The 18,446-nt window shown below is 41.3% G+C and overlaps 1 long non-coding RNA gene across 2 annotated transcripts; it reads left to right on the forward strand.

The window, feature by feature from the left end:
• Positions 1 to 2,113: 2,113 nt before the first annotated feature.
• LOC125921839 (uncharacterized) lies at positions 2,114 to 10,115 on the forward strand. 2 transcript variants are annotated; one of them, XR_007457508.1, is made up of 4 exons: positions 2,114 to 2,369; positions 2,541 to 2,934; positions 3,371 to 3,454; positions 9,873 to 10,115. It is a non-coding gene; the product is annotated as an uncharacterized LOC125921839 (long non-coding RNA). The 2 variants fall into 2 exon arrangements; XR_007457507.1 differs by having other exon boundaries at positions 2,121 to 2,934.
• The last annotated feature ends 8,331 nt before the right edge of the window (positions 10,116 to 18,446 follow it).

The following is an 18,446-nucleotide window of genomic DNA, read 5'->3' on the forward strand; positions in this document are numbered from 1 at the left end:
AAACCAGTTGAGCAGTTTCTGAAAAGCTTAACATGCAACTGCCATGCAATCCAGCAAATTACATTTCTGGGCATTTATCCCAGCGAAATGAAGATTTGTGATCACACATGAACCTATTCACAAAAGTCTACAGCAGTTTCATTCATAAAAGCCAAAAACTGGAATCTGCCCAGATTCCTTCAATGGATGAATAGTTAAAAGGTGGCATATCCATCATGAAATACTACTGAGCAACAAAAAGACACAAGTTACTGATGTAGGAAACAACTGGAATGAATCTTCAGAGAATTACGCAGAGTAGAAAAATGCCAGTTTTAAAGGTTACTTACTGAGTGCTTCCACTTATGTTACAAACCTGAAATGAGAATTTCAAGATGATAGAAATAGAGAACAGGTGAATAGATATCATGAATTAAGGATGGGGTGGGGAAAGGTAGAAAGTGGGTATATATTAAGGAGCAACGTGAGGTTCTTCTGGCAATAGAATGTTCTGTAATCTTGACTGTATCAATCTCACTATCCATGTCTTAATATTGTAGTATAGTTTTGTAAAATGTCACCTTTGGGAAAAACTGGGTAAAGGGCACAGATCTCTCTGTATTATTTCTTATAAATGCTCGTGAATGTACAATTATCTCAAAATCCAAAACTTAATTTTTAAAAATCTGATAGAGTGTTTTTCCCCTTGATAACTACTGACAGTGGATATAGTGGGGTTGTTCATGTTTGATGCACACATTATTTCAAGAAAACAATTTTAAAAACCCTATTCCGATACCATTATTGGAGTGTGAGCTGCTTTGGGGTAGTAATGTGTACCATCAATCGGTTGCATTATTCTTCAACAACACTAAGTAACCAAGACTTGAAAAATCACAACTAATGAGCCTCATAGAATCCAGTAATATGAATTTCCTTAAATGATATTTGTAAATCTTACATTAACAAGTAAAGTTTGGATGTTTTAGCCTGCACACAGAAATCATATAGGTCTATAAAGAAAAATGTTTTTAAAATATTTACTATTTGAATATGCTCACTATTTGAAATGACTAGGGAATGCTTTGTTTCCATCAAGGAAGTAAAAAGTGTAACTACTGTGAAATTGACATATATTTCAAATACCTTTGAAAGTTTAAGTCCTTCTTAAACTGCAAGAAAATAAAATCAATCTCCCTAAAATGAAGGAAATTACGATGCTATTTATCAGCAAATTTACATTGTTAACCCCATTTACCAACACCTTTCAAAATGTCCATCTTTGCATAAGTTAAATAACATAGGCTTAAAGATAGATTTGAATATACTGACATTGATTATGATGATTAGATTTAAAGATCTGTATGATTGTGTAAAATAGCATCAGGAAAACAGGTAGGTAAGATATTCACAGGATAATGTAGGTAGGTAAGATACACGTTTCACTGTTGCATGATTTAATCAGTGTAAATAGGAAACGTTTTAGATCTAATTCAAACTTTTATAGCCACTTATTTGGAAAGAAGATACTTTTATAATAGTATCTCCAACTACATGCTTGTTTTGAAACAGGTTTCAATCGCAGTTACTGCAAAGGTGAACAAGAGGTAAACTGCATGGGAGATTTGACTTTCCTTTCAATTTAGAACTAAATTTGCACAGATGTTGCATTAACAGGAATCTTATAGTTTGTTAATATTATTTTTAAGTAAAGTAAGTTATTTAACGTTTAGTTGCGTAAGAAATCTGCGATATGAGATATGAGATCTTCACTCAGCTAGGAGGTTAAGTAAATTGGGAGCCCTGAAAAAACAGCTCGAGAGTTGCCTAGCTCCCGGAGAGCCCGGCGGCTGTTCGTGGAGAGGGCGCCCCCTGGAGGCCTTGGCCGTTCCTCGCTCTTTGGCCCACTGGAGCCCAAGCTATGGGTGTTGGCCCGCAAGCCGCCAGAGCTAGCAAATCTTTTTCTTGTTTATCCAAAATGAGGATGACACCACGCCGTGTGCCCAGCGCCAGATCACGCACTGCAACAAGACGGAGAACTAACGATGGAAGGGGACCCCAAAGCGGGCCCAAGCACAAGCCACCCTGGAATCCGCCAGCTGGCCTGGCACACCCACAACTGCCTGGCCCTGCGCGCGGCCGGGGGCGGGGCCTGTCTCCCGGGAAACCACCCTCGGGCCAATGCGCGACGCCAGCCCCGGGTTTCGGTTGAGCGGCGGCTGTTAGAAGACCTGAACCGTTGCCACCCCCGGCCGCCAGTTGCGGGTAGAGGGGCCTCTGAGACTGGGGTACCGAGGCGCCTGCGACTCGGCGGCCGCGGCTAGGCCAGACGGGGGGCAGTGGCCGCCCTTTGCGACAGTAGACAGGGTTCGGGTTCGCGATCCGCCCTGGTGGGTCTCGGGTGCGGGTGTCCGGCCGGCCGTTGCCCTCCCCAGTCTCCTGCAGCTGGAGGCGTGCGTCCCCCAGTGGGGGAGGTGGGAGTGCGGGCGCGGGAGGGGCCGCTGCCGGGCGAGGGTGAGCCAAGTCCGCTCCCCGGGCCGTGACCCGGTCGCCCCATGCAGGTTCAGCGGCCGGAAGCCTGGCCGCAGCTCGCACCCGCTCCCCCCGCCGGAGCTCCCGGAGGTCCCTCGCCGGCAGCGCCTGTGTGTGGCTTGGAGAGGAGGAAAGTCGACTATGAAGTAGCCTCGGAGTCACTCCTGCCCAGGCCTGCAAGTCACCGTTGCGGGTGTCAGTCTGTCGTTACCCAACTTGGGGCCACAGAAGCTTGACCCTATGAATACCCGGGATAATCCGTGGTCTCATCAGCAAAGGCAAATGCCTTACCCACCTGCTTCTTCCCCTCACTGCTTTCCTCCCAAATGGTTCTCACTGGCTTCAAAACCTCTTCCTCGGTGAATTCTAGTAGACTTGATTTTGGAGCGTCCTTTAAGGTTCCATTCCTCAAGGATCGTCCAGGTAATCTCACCACTTCCTTGCTTCTTCCAGAGACCTACGCCCCACCTAGCCCCAGCTTCACGGAGGTCCAACCTGTGCAGTGCCGCAGGGCTCCACGCTCAGAGGGCCTCCTGCTTGTTTTAATGTTCTGCCCTCAACGATGAAAAATTCTTAATTTTTGAACAAAGGGCTCCATATTTTCCCTTTTCCACTGGACCCAGCAAATTATGAACCTGTTACTGGTCCCAACTCTCATCTTTTCCTGAAGGCCTTCTTTGATAAAATTCAATTATATAAAAATAGTTACAAGGGAGTCTTCTCTAGACCTCTCAGTAGCTACTAAGAGCATCAAGAGACAGAGGGGGGGGGGGATGATTCTATTGCCTGAACTCACAGTTGTTGGAATCATGAGATCTTTCTGATCCAGTGCCCACCCCCACCCCTCATTATATTTCAGGGCCTTCGGAGAATATGCAGAATGTGTAAGTGCCACACTTTTGAAGGCAACAATGTTTGGCTCCTTGCCTAAGGATAGAGGCAGGTGAGAAATCAGCTCTATTAATGGGTGTTCTGGGACTACTTTCAGAGATGCCCCAGAAGTGCTGGTGCAGGTGTAGGGGGCAGGGAGGGCAGAGAGAGGAGGCTGCCTTGTTTGACACCATGTGGAAGAACTAAGAGGCTTCCAGAAGGAAGCTGAGAGGCTGGACAGCTGTGCTGTCCAATACTGTAGCCACAACCTGCAAGTGGTTATCGTGCACTCAAAACGAGGCGTCTACAGCAAGATGCGCTTTATTCATCATCAGGGAAATGCACATCAAAACTACAATGAGGTATCACCTCACACCTGTCAGAATGGCTACAATCAACAACACACAAGAAACAACAGGTGTTGGCGAGGATGTGGGGAGGGGGAAGCTTCTCTCACTGCTGCTGGGGAGGCAAACTGGTGCAGCCACTCTGGAAAACGGTATGGAGGTTCCTCACAAAGTTAAAAATAGAATTTCCCTATGATCCAGCAATTGCACTAGTAGGTATTTACCCAGAGAATACAAAAATATTAATTCAAAGGGATACCTGCATCCCAATGTTTACAGCAGCATTATCTACAGTAGCTAAATTATGGAAACAGCCCAGGTGTCCATCGACTGATGAATGGATAAAGAAGATATGGCATATATATATAATGGAATATTAACCATAAAAAAGAATGAAGTTTTGCCATTTGCAGCAACATGGATGGAGCTAGACAGTATTATGTTAAACCAAAGTCAGAGAAAGACAAAATCATGATTTCACTTACATGTGAAATTTAAAAAACAAAACAAATGAGCAAAGGGGGGGAAAAGAGAGGCAAAACAAGAAACAGACTCTTAACTCTAGACTTAGAGAACAAGGTGATGGTCACCAGAGGGGATGTGGGTGGGCAGATGGGTGACATAGATGAAGGAGAGTAAGGAGTGCACTTATGATGAGTACTAGGTGATGTATGGAGTGTGGAATCACGAGATTGTACACCCGAAACTAATACTACACTGTATATTAACTAACTGGAATTTAAATAAAAACTTTAAAAATAGGTGTTAGTAGGCATCTTAAAAAGAAAAGAAAATGGGGCACCAGGGTGGCTCAGTTTGTTAAGCATCCGACTCTTGATTTTGGCTCAGGTCATGATCTCACAGTTTGTGGGTTCGTGTCCCACATAGGGCTCTGCACTGACAGCATGGAGCTTGCTTGGGATTCTCTCTCTCTCTCTCTCTCTCTCTCTCTCCCTTTCTCTCTCTCTCTCCCTCCTCCTCCCCTGCTCACACTCTCCCTTTCAAAATAAATAAACTTAAAAAAATAAATAAAAATAAAATAAGATGTGCTATAAGTGTAAAATGCACACCAGATTTCAATGTCTCACTTTTTAATATAAAATGTTCTATTTTTATTATGACGGCATATTGAAATGATATTTTGGATATATTGGGTTAAATAAAATATATTAAAATTCACCTATTTTTACTCCTTAATATAACTACTAGACAATTTTGAACTACATGTTCACATATTTCTTTTGGAGAGCACTGTTCTAAAGATTTCAGAGTACTGCAAACTTTATGAAACTTATGAACTTAAAATGTTCAGAAAAACTGCCTCTCCCCAAAAAACTCACATTGCCCTTCCTCTTCCAGAAAGTACCCCTGTGTGGTCTAGAACTGCAGAATTACCATCACTTGTACAGGAGAGTCTCAAACTTGTGTCAGCTCTTGCCCCTGGAACCAATTCAGATGCTGGCCGCTGCTTCTACTGATTTGGCTGTTTGTCTAGTTTTGCAAAATAAATGATAGAGTATGCAAAGAGGGGAAGGAAGAAATAAGCAAGGGAAGCTCACCTCACCAATCTTTGCTCTAAATTATTATATTGCTACAAATTATGACTCCTTTTTGTCAGCCATGCTACCTTAAAAAGTAATTAGCTTTAGTGATGAAATTGCCTGATGCATTGATCTGAAATATAAAAAGGAGCAGAAAATTATCTGCATATGCAGGCTCTCACTTGGGCATCCTCCTTTAGTTACGGAAAGTACAATGGGTGGACTCCAATATCTTAATCCAGTGTTTTGAATGTCTCTTAAAAGCAATGTGGTAAGTGAAGAGGTTAGTTCTAAATCAGTGTGTGTTGGATACTAGTCCCGACCCAGTGCTCCTAGAGCCTCTAGTTTTCTGAAAAGTGGTCCTAGTGTGGGAGTTGGTGGGAGAGGGGAGGACTGGTTTCTTGGAGGGAATAACTTGGAATTCTGGACTTCCTGCAGTTTCCAGTAGGTTGAAGCACAAGTGTTTCTCCTGACACCTAACAAGACATATGTCCAATAGATGTACACCGAGAGCTAGCTTGGTCTTGTCCTGATCTTCACTTTTGGCAGGGAGGGCATCTTGGCCTGTAGGCTTCCCTGGTGGAAGTGTTTCAACTACAAATTCAATATCTTTCATAGACATAGGACTATTCAGACGATGTACTTAAGTGAGTCTTAGTCATTTGTGTCTTATAAAGAATTTGTCTATTTCAGCCAAGTTTGGGGGCATATGGTTGTTTGTGATATTGTAGTATTCTTTTAATGTTCAAGACCAGTAGTGATGGCCCCTTTTTCATTTCACGCACTGGTACTTTATGTCTTTTTATCAGTCAGGCTACAACAATCTCTCAGTCTGGTACTGTTGACATTTTGAGGACACCTTTTAAGGATGTAGGATGTCTAGCAACATTCCTGGCCTCTATACCCCCTAGATGCCAGTAGTAGCACTACACCCCCGTCCCTACCCCCACCCCCATTGTAACAATCAAAGATGTCTTGGGGCGCCTGGGTGGCTCAGTCGGTTAAGCGTCCGACTTCGGCTCAGGTCATGATCTCACGGTCCGTGAGTCAGAGCCTGGAGCCTGTTTCGGATTCTGTGTCTCCCTCTCTCTCTGGCCCTCCCCCGTTCATGCTCTGTCTCTCTCTGTCTCAAAAATAAATAAACATTAAAAAAAATTTATATTAAAAAAAAATGTCTCAGCATTGCCAAATATCTCCTGAGAGGCAAAATTGCCTGAGGTTGAGAACCACTGCTTTAGGCTACCAATTATCTTTTGGAACAATTAAAAATATGATAAACTGTATCTTTTATATTTTACTTTAATTTTAACTATTTCTGGAGATCTTCATCTGTGTAGATGCAAGTTCTGTTTGGTATCATATCCTTTCTGTTGGAGGTTTTTTTTTTGTTTTCTTTCTTTTTTTTTTTAAGTTTATTTTGAGAGAGCTTAGAAGCAGGGGAGGGGTGTGGGGAAGGGACAGAGAGAGAGGAGAGAGAATCCCAAGCAGGCTCTCCACTGTGATGAGAGGCTTAAACCCATGAACTATGAGATCATGACCTGAGCCAAAATTAAGAGTTGGAGGCTTAACAGACTGAGCCATCCAGGTGCCCCTGGAGAAGGTTGTTTTGACCTTTATTTTAGTGCAGGTCTATTGATAATAAATTTTCTTGGTTTTTTTTTTGTTTGTTTGTTTGTTTTGTTGTTCTGTCTGTCTTTTAAAGTCTATTTTTCCATCATATCTGAAAGATGTTTTCCCTGGGCACAGTATTCTGGACTAACAGTATTTTTCATTAATGTTTTATAGGTATTAACTCCACTATATTCTGAGTTGCATAGTTTCTAAGCCAGCTGTAATTCTTTGTTTCTCTGTAATGTGTCTTTTTCTCTGGCTACCTTCAAGATTTTCTCTTGACTTTTCAGCAGTTTGAAAAAAATGTATCGGGGTGTGTATCTTTTGGTATTTATCCTACTTGGGACTCAGTGAGCTTTTTGTATCTGTGGTTTGGTATATTTTATTATTTTTGGAAGATTCAGCCATTCTTTCTTCAAATGTTTCTTCTGCTATCTCTCTCTCCTGGAATTCCAAATACACTTTTATTAGACTGTTTGGTATTACCCTACAACACTTGAACACTCTTTTGTGTTTTCTTCACACTTTTTTCTCTTTGTATTTTAGTTTGGGTAATTTCTGTTACACAGCTTCAAGTTCATGCTTTCCAAGTTCATGTTGTATCAAGTGTACTGATGGGCTTTTGAAGGTATTTTTCATCTCTGTTACTGTGTTTTCTATTAGCATTTCCATTTGACATACATAGTTTTTATCTCTACTGAAATTTTCTGTATGATCATTCCTGTTATCTACTTTTTCCACTAGACTCTTCAATATATGTGATTAATATATTAAAGTTATGTCAAATCCCTCTCATAGTTCCAACACTTAGGTTATCTCTGAGCCTCATTCTGTTGACTCTTCTCTCTTGACAATGGGTTGTTTTCCTCATGTGTCTCATAATTTTCTACCCAATGGTAGGCATCTTGTATAGAACAGTAGAAATTAAGATAGTGATGACTCAAGTAAGTATGTTTCTTCTTCTGCTCCATCAGTCATGTGGGGTGTTGAATCAGTCAGTGGTTGACCTGGGTTTGGGTTTTCTTGTTGTACCTTCAGTGCACCATTGGTTTCAATTTCCTCTAGTGTTACCTTATACTTAAGATGTGGGATGGGATGGAAGGCTAAAGGGATTTTCTCAACATTCCTTTTCCACTCTCAGCTTCTAACCTTCCTTTTAACCTGCAAAAAAAAAAAAAAAAAAAAAAAAAAAAAGGCCTGCCTCCATGCTTTTGCCTTTCTGCCTTCTTGTAACCTGCTGCTCGATAGCTTGGTAGTGGGAGCCAGAGGACCAATCATCCTGGTCCAGCCTCTCTTAGGCAAGTCTTATATGTTTAGGCCTTGCAGGTGGGGCTTCCTCAACTCCTCAGTCTCCCCATGGCAGACAGAATTCTACTTTGCATCTTTGATGAGTCATTTTTTTTGTGTACATTTATTCATTTTTGAGAGACAGAGACAGAGCACAAGCAGGGGAGGGGCAGAGAGAGAGGGAGACACAGAATCTGAAGCAGGCTCCAGGCTCTCCTGATTCCTGTAATTGTATTGGCATGAGATCTTGAGCCCAAGACCATTTCCTATCCCTCCTTATCCAGGTATAGAAGCTCTTTGTTTGTCTTCTCTTACTCTTGCCCTTACCCAATATCAAGGGTCCTCTACCTGAGCCCTGGAGACAACAGTTTGCTTCCCCTTTCCCAGTGGCTTGCAGCTATCATTCATAGGAAGGGTATGGCAGGACTTTTGTCCTTCCCATAATGGGAGCTTACTCCGCTCCAGCAAGGCCTTCACCTCCAAGGGAGGCTGTATATGGTCTCCTGCCTTGTCCCCAGTTTTTCTCATCAGCATCCAGTGAGAAGAGGCTGTAAGTGGAAATGGAAACAAGCTCCTTTTTGTCTGAGGGGTTTCTAAACATTATTGCTTGTCCTCACTTGGCCTTTAGCAATGTGTTAACAATTTTAGCTGAATTCTTACCACCCTGTATAGTAGTTGATATCTCTTCTTCAGTGCTCACATCCTATCTCTCTTTGGTGAGGCCAGTCTTTTCTTGGCTCTCAGGCTACTTGCTCGGTCTGCAACACTTGCTAGGGTGTCAAATCATCCCAATTTGCGTGGTACTGAGAGTTTTCCAAGAATAGGACTTACAGTACTAAAACCAGGAAAAGTCCAGTTGGTCACCCTAACTTCAGCTTCCCAACAGGTTCAAGAAAAGCTTTTCTATAGTTTTTCTAGGTGTTTAGGTAAGAATGGTGTTCTTTCTGGATTTATTTTAGAGAGAATGTGCGTGCCTATGCATGAGAGCAGTGGGAAGGGCAGAGAGAGAGAGCGAGAGAATCTTAAGCAGGCTCCACACTCAGCATGGATCCCATCAATCCCATGACCCTAAGATCATGACCTGAGCCACATTCAAGAGTTGGATGCTTAACTGACTAAGCCACCCAAGCGCCCCCTTCTTTCTAGATTTCTACATCCTAGGTAGAAGACGAATTAGTGAAATGCTTATGCATGTTGAATCTGAACAAAAATGGTTCTTGAGATAGTAAAAAGCCATATGGGTAAACATCTGTTTCTTACTAAGGCAGAAGGGTTTTTGTGAAATCTTCCCTAAAATAGAGAATAAACAAAATTAGTTTAGTCTCTGTCATTATTTTGTCTGTTGACAACAAATTTATCTGATAACCTAAATAAACTCTAGCTGAAGAGGTAGATTCACACATACTATTTTTCTTTATAACTCTACTCAACATTCAGCTAGCACCAGATTTGAACTTTACTTCCAGCAGGTGAGTATCTACCATAGATTTTTTAGTGACACTATAAAAAAAAAAAATCTTTATGCCCTTTTGTGGAGGAGCAGGAAGAAGGCTGAATAGGCTTTTATCAAGAATGTTGACCACCTCTGGGTAAATGTGTATGTATATGTATACATGTGTGTATAATCTTGCTATCAACTGTCTGGGAACATACCTGATTTACGTTGCCATTGGTGGTACATCTCGTCTTGTGGTTTTTATTTCAGGTATCATGGGAGCCCAGGAGTGTGTGTGACCCCTACAGCCAGCACTAATGAGTATGGTAGGGAACCTCAAAGCCATGCTGTATATTTTGTGTCATGGTGAAGGCTCTGTCATTTGCTCAGTTACTCCTTTGAGTATCCAAGAGAAATACTTATGGCCGCTAGATAAACTTGTAGGCTGTATATAGGATATCTTAATATGTCAATAGTTTGATTAGTATAATAAAAACAGCACAGAAATCGTAAGACTAGGAGCATGTGTAACCTCAACAGCTGTGGGGTTTATATGGCTGTAGATATGATAATAGCTGAGATGTACAGTGTTTATCATGTGTCAAGCGTTGTCATAGAGGTTTACATCTATAAACATATTGCATCATCACATGTAGAAACTTCCTAACAATCCTATGACTTTAGGTATTATTATCCACATATTACAGATTAGGAAAAGAGGAACAAAGAAGTTTGGTAATGTGTTCAAGATCACAATGAACAAATGATGACTTAAGCCCATGTAGTCTGTTTCCAGAGTTCTTTTAACCACTGAAAATGATCAAAGACAAAGAAGAGGTAAAGATTTCAACTTTCAGGAGGGTATATAGTAGTGGGAGCTGTGTATCTGTGGGGAAAAGAAAAAGACTTTCAAATAACACTGATTTTAGGTTGTATACAAAATAGAGATGTACAGAAAGCTAGACAAAGACATGCTAAGGAAGAAGATTCAAAAAATGATCAAGTTATGTTTTGTACTCACTGCAAGTAAACAGAAAGTGTGAATTACACTGATGAGTATGGTCAGATATTTCATGTAAACTTCATGTAATACAGGTAACCCAGTAATGGCAGAAATGCTGCAAAACCAACTTGTAGGAAGACCTCCACTTCTCTACATGAAATACTTGAATACTTTCAGTTTCAAAATGGAAAATTACTTAGATACTACTTGCCACATAGAAGAAATAGAGGCTGAAAAGTTTTCTCAGTTCCATTTATTATTAACCAATTGAGAATAAAACCAACAAATGGTATGTAAAAGAACTTTGGTTTAAAGGTGACAACGTGGACATTATTAACTCACATGAAGCACAGTGAGATTTACAAATGACTGGAAGATCCCACAATCCTCCAGACCAATCCTTGTAATCCAGAGGACTCATAGGGGAGCAGGACAATCAATAGGTGTACCCACAACTTGGGTTGAGTGTGTTGTTGGCAGGGATTCTGGCTTTCTTGAAAGAGTGGGACGCTCTGTGGGCTTGTGATTGGTTTTTCAAGTCAAGTGGTTATGAGAGAGTATTGTATATAACTGTAGATGGGGTGAAATCTTTAACCTAACCTGAGAGTAATCACTGAAGTCCTCTCTGCACCTACTGGATGAGCTGCATGACTTCATACAGCTCATAAGTGGCGCTCATCTGCATATGAATCTGATATTCTCACAAAGGCTACAACAAACTGTGAGCAAGGAGAGAGAGTACTCAGATTGTGCTGAAAGGTATAATAATGCAGAAGCTCTATAGATGTTTTCTTAACGTTAATTTTGACCGTGGTCTAAAATGTCCGGAGTGTTGGTAATCTAGTATAGCTTGTAGCCCATAATAAATGGATGCTATATTTGCATTACTATAATACTTATACTCAAGATAAGTGAAAGAATTTAATATAACCAGCTCAACTACATTATGATAATCTGGAGTTTTCTACTCAAAAGAATTGAATGAGGATGTACTTTTGAAGGGCCAGTTCAGTATTTAAGGCATTGTCAACAATGAGTAGGAAAGGGAGCATTCCTCTGCTAGGATCAGCTCTACTCCGAAACTATGGCTATGCCTTTTTTTTTTTTTAAGTAAGTATTACTTTCTAAATTGAAATGATCTCACAAAAGACTTGGCTTGAAGCTTGGTGAAGAATAACCTTGTACATAATGGACACAGAGGGCATTGGATCGGAGTGTTTGATGAATGTGGCTTCTCAGGTCTCTCCAACTCCTCCTAAGACAGGTGTTTAGGCTGGTGCTACTCAGGTTCTGCCTGCCCAGGATGGAGGAGCTTTATAAGGTTCTTATATCCCCAGCTACATTAGTCTGAAATTCCAGTATATTATATGGTTACAAAAACTGCCTTTCACAAGCCAGGTTGTCTGGATCTAACCTTCAGGATCCAGGAATGATCCTTGCTAAGCGACCAACACTGTCTTGCTACATTGCCTGTAGTTGATACAATAATGATTAGGCATCTTACACAGTCATATTGTGATGTTGTAAAGAAAGAAGAAGGGGCGCCTGGGTGGCGCAGTCGGTTAAGCGTCCGACTTCAGCCAGGTCACGATCTCGCGGTCCGTGAGTTCGAGCCCCGCGTCAGCCTCTGGGCTGATGGCTCGGAGCCTGGAGCCTGTTTCCGATTCTGTGTCTCCCTCTCTCTCTGCCCCTCCCCCGTTCATGCTCTGTCTCTCTCTGTCCCAAAAATAAATAAAAAACGTTGAAAAAAAAAATTAAAAAAAAAAAAAAAAAAGAAAGAAGAAGCTGTGAGGGGCATAAGAATTCAGGTCTGCAATGGTCAAAGGTATAGTGGGAGCTAAGCAAAGCACTCTAGTCAGTTCCTACCACATCTATGGGAAGGTATGTCTGGGTGTTGAAGGTGTTTGTGACCACACTCATGGTGCTTATGGGCATAACAAAACCCAACTGCATATGTTTTTGCCAAAGATAAATTATTACGCCCAGACCTGGCTGTGGAAACCATTTGGTTGTTCAGATATCTGTCTGGGACATCACAAGGCATAGGCAGCTACTGACTAGCTGCCAGAGTCAGAACCAGTGGTAACTGTTACAATGGTTTCCTCACAGAGTAATAGCCAGCGTTTGTGTCATATGATATGTTGATTTAGAAGCAGACATGGCAAATATTAACTCTTTGTTGATGTTTACGGAAGAATGTGGCCTCCAGAAAAAGTGTTGTATAAATACAAGAAACTTGTGTCCCCATCCCAGATTTCACTAACGCTGTTTGAGGGTTTATGAGTGGGAACTTAAAAGTACAATCTGCACTGATCAATTTAATATGGTGCTTTTTAGCCTTTTTTTGTTGTTCCCCTTCCCACAAAGAGACTTTCTAAATTTTCTCTTAAAGTGTTCACAGATTTATGACCAGTTGATGAATATTGCTTTTCCCCATAGGTAAGGATTAATGAAGAGTGTAGGATTTTAGTGTTACTGCAGCCAGTACTAGGTATTTTATTTTCATTTTGCAGTTGGGAGAGAAGCAAGCAACTTTGTCTCTTTGGAGTAGAAAGTTCAGACTGGTAAAAGTTAGGATTTCCCCTCCTTTCTTTTAACTTGGGAGAAAAAATTAAAGTACCTTTTTACATTGGGAATGTTTTCTTGGTAAAATTTTAAGATAGCTGTTGCTTATTTTTGCAGGTATTTTTACGCTGGGGACAAAGAGTTAAGACTATAAACAGTATCCTATCTCTGGGTTTTAAGCAACTTTTTAACAGGGTTTTTAGAAACTGAGACTAAACTTTTCTTGTCTTGAGTTTTAAAGCTATTTTGCGAGCTAATTACATTAGGAACTAACACAAAGGAAATTATGTCTTGGAACTTTGCAACCTTTTACACTTTCTACTTTGGTAGTTGGTTACAAATGAGGGTGGTGGATGATGGTGGGCAGGACCAGTGCAGTGGTATTTGACTTATATGACCGAATGGAAAAGGGACAACCACTGATCTCATTATGCATTAAAATATAAGCATATAATTTAATGATGACACTGTGTAACCACCACTGAGGTCAAGAAAGAAAAGACTGCCAGCCTTCCACATGTTGGTTCCAAGTTACGGCCCTTATCCCCACAGGTAACCACTATTGTGACCTGCAGAGTAATTCCTTTTTTTATACCCATGTTCCTCAAAGCATGGTCTGGCATGAGCATCATCTGGGAACTTGTTAGAAATGCAAATTCTTGGGCCCTCCCCTAGACCTAACACATGTACACATTTTTGTGTGTAGGATGCATATTTATGTGAATTAAAGTATAAAGCAGTAATTCTCAAGCTTTAGCATGTATCAGAATGACTTGGATGGCCCATTAAAACAGAGATGCTGGGGCCTACACTGACAGTTTTTGATGATCTCTTTATGGTGGTTTCATTCCCTGATTCTAATTTTCTTATGTGCTGGGTATCTTTGACTCTGTGCTAGTCATTGCACTTGACATGTTATTTTGCAGGAATAACTAACTGTGAGGCCTATAAAGAAGGTACTTTACCCCAAAGAGTATTTGCATTTGCTTCTGCCAGGCACCTGGGGGCACCATCAGTCTGGGATCGCCTGTTCAGAGTTTGATATACCCTGGACAATGCAAGGGATTTTTACCATGTTTTAATTCTCTTTAGATTATTCCAATTCTTGCTCCCTTCATTCTGAGATCCTGGAACCCAGGTTGTTGTAGGGGAAGGCCTCCTGTCAGGTCCCCCAACTTGTATGGATCTAGAGTTAGTCCTCTTCTTTACCCTGATAGGCCATAAAACAGGAGGTTCTAGTTTTCTGGGATTAGCTAGTGCTATCAGGACAAAAGTGGCTTCAGGCTTGTTCCCTTCTCTAGATCCTTGACTTCTCTTTACTTTCGGCCTGATGATTCCTTGCTATTTTATAATCTCTTTGATGCCTTTGAAAAGATTATTTAAATATATTTTATCCAGCCTTTTTAGTTGTATTCAGTTGTAGGACTGATGTGAACAATCTGAACCAAACCTTTACCAGAAGGGAAATCTGGAAAATACATTATTAATACACAGTATTTTTTCAAAATACTGTGGTTTTTCAAAACATTAAGGATCTATGGATATTTATATCCTTAAAAAAAACTTTTATCTTTAGCTGACAACTTCACCCAGACATGGGACACACAAGATGGTTTGGGTACAAAACTTTCTATATGAAAAAACTTGCATATTTACAACCTTTAACCACTCCTAAAGGCTCTGATATTTCTGGTGGGTTCCGAGGAATGCTTCCCACAAATGCAGAGCCTTCCAAAATGCAGAGATGTGCCTAGTGCAGGCTCCATTTTGCAGTTTATGGCACTTTCTATGAGGTTTAATTTTACCCTTAGCTTTAACCAGTCTGGACACACCAAATTTAGGAAACATAGATGGCTTACACATTTATCCCTAGGACAGTTTCTGTCTGGGATAGCATGTGGAATGCCCCAAATTTTTATCGGCAAGTTCTAAGCACTTGATGAATTTTAACCACCTCTCTCTCCCCCACAAAAAGTAGGTTATATCATCTTTTTCCCCCCTGATTGACTCCAATGTCATGTTGATCCCTTAAGATAGGCAAGATTCTCATGGAGAAAGTACCCCATCTCAACCCATTGCTGATGAATCAGAATACATTCTTTCTGGGTAGAGCTGAATCTTTTATAGTCATCTTTAGATATATTTTGAAGGGGATTGGAGATGGAAATACATTAATGCTACACACGTGAATTTGGGAAGGAAACTGGCAGGCTTTCCAGGTGTCAAGAGATTGTTGGGAATTTGGTAAGATACTTTATTTTGAACACTCTCACTGGGGTTGACAATTAGGATGTGTAGCAATCCGTGTAAGCTAGGCTTGAGGTAGGAATCAACAAACTCTGAGAGCTATTTGTAGAGTCCTTTAAAGATACTTGATGGTCATTTGATGAGCATCAGGATCCCCTGAAGGTGGTAAGTCTTGCTTGCAGTGGAGCCCATGACCCCTGTAAGTTGTGGGTCAGGATAAATGCCAGATTTTGATCTTCATGGTAGCAAGCATTAGCTCATCTCAGATAAAGGCCATAACCCAACTAGTTAGAGCAGAGAATGCCTTAAGGCAGTAGAGCACACGCTGCTCCCCAGTGCCTTTCTTCTCCTTCCCTAAGATGTGCCCAAAATCTATGGGCTTATGGCACGAGTGCAGGACGGGCGTCCCACTCGTGCCATAGAGGGACACTGGTCAGAGGGACACTGAGTCTCCTCAGTCTGTGTTTTTCTTTATCAGTTTATAGAAGATGATGTTCTAGCTACCTTGTTGCTGAACCTCAAGTTCATGTTTTGAGTACAGACCTTCAAACTATACCATAGGATGCAGGAACTTTATAGTTCAGAGTACAAATAATGGTTGGGGAAAGGGTGCTTTGTATATAACACGGGGCTTTCCAACCAGGGGATTTCTTAAGTTACAATACTTAAAAAAAGTCATGACCCGCCACAATCCACCCCTTAGCTCATGACTTTTGTGTGGACCAGCACATTGATCTCCAGACCAACATGATGCCATCATTATTTTCACATAACTCGTCCCTTAAAATAGAAATATTGCTTTCACAAATAATAAACTTCCTTATTATAAATTCCTACTTTACTAAATGGTATGGAGAACTAGGACCACATGGAAGTCCACTCAGTTTAATCATTTACTTATGGACATATTTTATTGAATCCCAAGTGTTTGGGCAGTGGTCTGGGATGTAGGCATTTTCCCTGTTTAATAATACATGCCCCTTCTCCCTCCCCAGCTAAAATATAATCTTAAGGACATGTGGATATAGACCACCATATATCTTATGGTTACCATTTCTTCAGCATTACTGTTGCATAGCTGGCCATCTATAGCTCTATCACTGATCTCTGAAGTAGCCCTATCAATCTGAACTTTGGAAATTATATAGTAAGTTCTGTTCCTGAGCCCAGCAGGGATTTGGGGGAACCATTTAGTGGCTCCCAGTGCTGGTCTACTTAGTTCCAAATAGCATCTCCCCCTGTATTCCTCAGGCAGTCATGGGTATACATGGGGTCCTCATATCCAGTAAGTGGGAGAATTAGGAGTAGACCTACAGTTATTGACAAAACCCAGAGTCCCAATTTTTGGTACTTAATATGGATGTTATAATATAGGACTTTTATGAGCATCCTTGATGTTACAAATGCTGGTGCCTAGTCCCTTTATCTCAGACTCAGAGAAAGCATATTTATATAGGGTTGGGACTATGCCTTAGGATGGCAGGAGCCGGGAATGTCAGGGGTTGGGGAATGGATCTTCCCTCTCATGGGTCCAGTTAAATGACTAGGTACAATCAACCCTGTTCCAGCTGATAGAGATTTGGTGAGTCTCATATGCCCTATCCCCACATATATTTTCTCTCTTAACTGCAGGAGAGCCTTCCATTTATCATCCCTTTTAAACGTAGCCTTTGTGTAGGCTATCCAGCTTCTGGACTTTGCCTGGTTTTTTATTCAGTACCATAATTTACCATCCCTCAATTGTTCTAGAATAAAGTATGTATCTCCAGCAGTTGAGCTATGTATTATTCTGTATCTGCAGCCTCTAGGCTAATTAGATAACTTGGTATATAGCCAAACGAGTGATTTAGTATCTTCTTGAGGAAATTCAATTACTACAGGTGCTCTGAATCACCTGAGATGTCTAGGGCAATGACTGTGATCATTCAAGGTAAAACTCATATAATCAGTGTTTTTTTTTTAAATGTACACACACACACACACACACACACACACACACACACTAGAATGAGGACTATTTGCTTGCTGGCTGTAACCTTATTTAAATTGGTATTATAGCTAGCCCTTCCATAATTAATCTTCACTGTCTTCAGTGCAGGTAGCAGAATCCTCTTTGTGTTTCTTTCAGAAAGTTTCCATGCAGTTAGCTCCAGCTACAGCAATATGTCATAGGCATTGAACTTTGGGGCAATGACTGGTCAGAGCTCCAAGCCAAAGAGTCTCCCGAAGAGAGCACTCTACTCACCTTCCTCACTGGGAACTAATACCTGGAATAGTACCATACACATCTTTGTTGTACTGAACTTTGTCTTACTAAAATAAAGTTTTCTTTAAGAAGACTCTTCAGTGAGGATGACTTTAAGAACATGGCCAGGACAACCAGTGTTCTCAAGGAAGGAGATGGCAGACTCATTGGTTTGGCAGCAGCCCAGACCAGCTTTTCCCCTGCAACTTTCCAAGCTTGTTTCTGTAGTGGTTGGAGCCAAATAACCACTCGTAGACTTTGTTATAGAAGGAATGGTGAAGTCATATACAAAGAGCAGAATGGGGTCAGCTAGATGCTTTCTATAGGTAGCTAAACTGATCATTTAGTCAAACTAGGATGAACTGTGATAGGCAGCTAAAGGTTCTTTTCTGTGTGGGGAGAAAAGGAGAGGATGGGGCACAGATAGTATTGTATCTTCCCTATTTGTATGACCTATTCAGTGTTTTCAGGCCTGTTCTCTCTGTTAGCCTGCAGACTCCTGCAAGGGTACTTGTGACTTGCTGTTCCTGAAACATTTGTGTCTCAACCACACCCCACACTAGACCCCACCTTCCATAGCCACGCGTCTGTTACTTGCACATAAAGCCTCTGTTCCCAGATGTTCCCAGTGGAGGAAGCGGCCTAATTTGGGGTCACTGGCTTCCCTCTAGGAGCAGTTGTCTTGGAACTGTCTGAAGTTTGAACACAGGGTTGAAGGGCAGACAGTATGGTGAGCAATCTTATTATTTCTCTTGGTATTTCCTTACCATGACAGTAAAGGTTG

This window comes from Panthera uncia, chromosome C2 (assembly GCF_023721935.1).
Source record: "Panthera uncia isolate 11264 chromosome C2, Puncia_PCG_1.0, whole genome shotgun sequence".
Taxonomy (NCBI): Eukaryota; Metazoa; Chordata; class Mammalia; order Carnivora; family Felidae; genus Panthera; species Panthera uncia.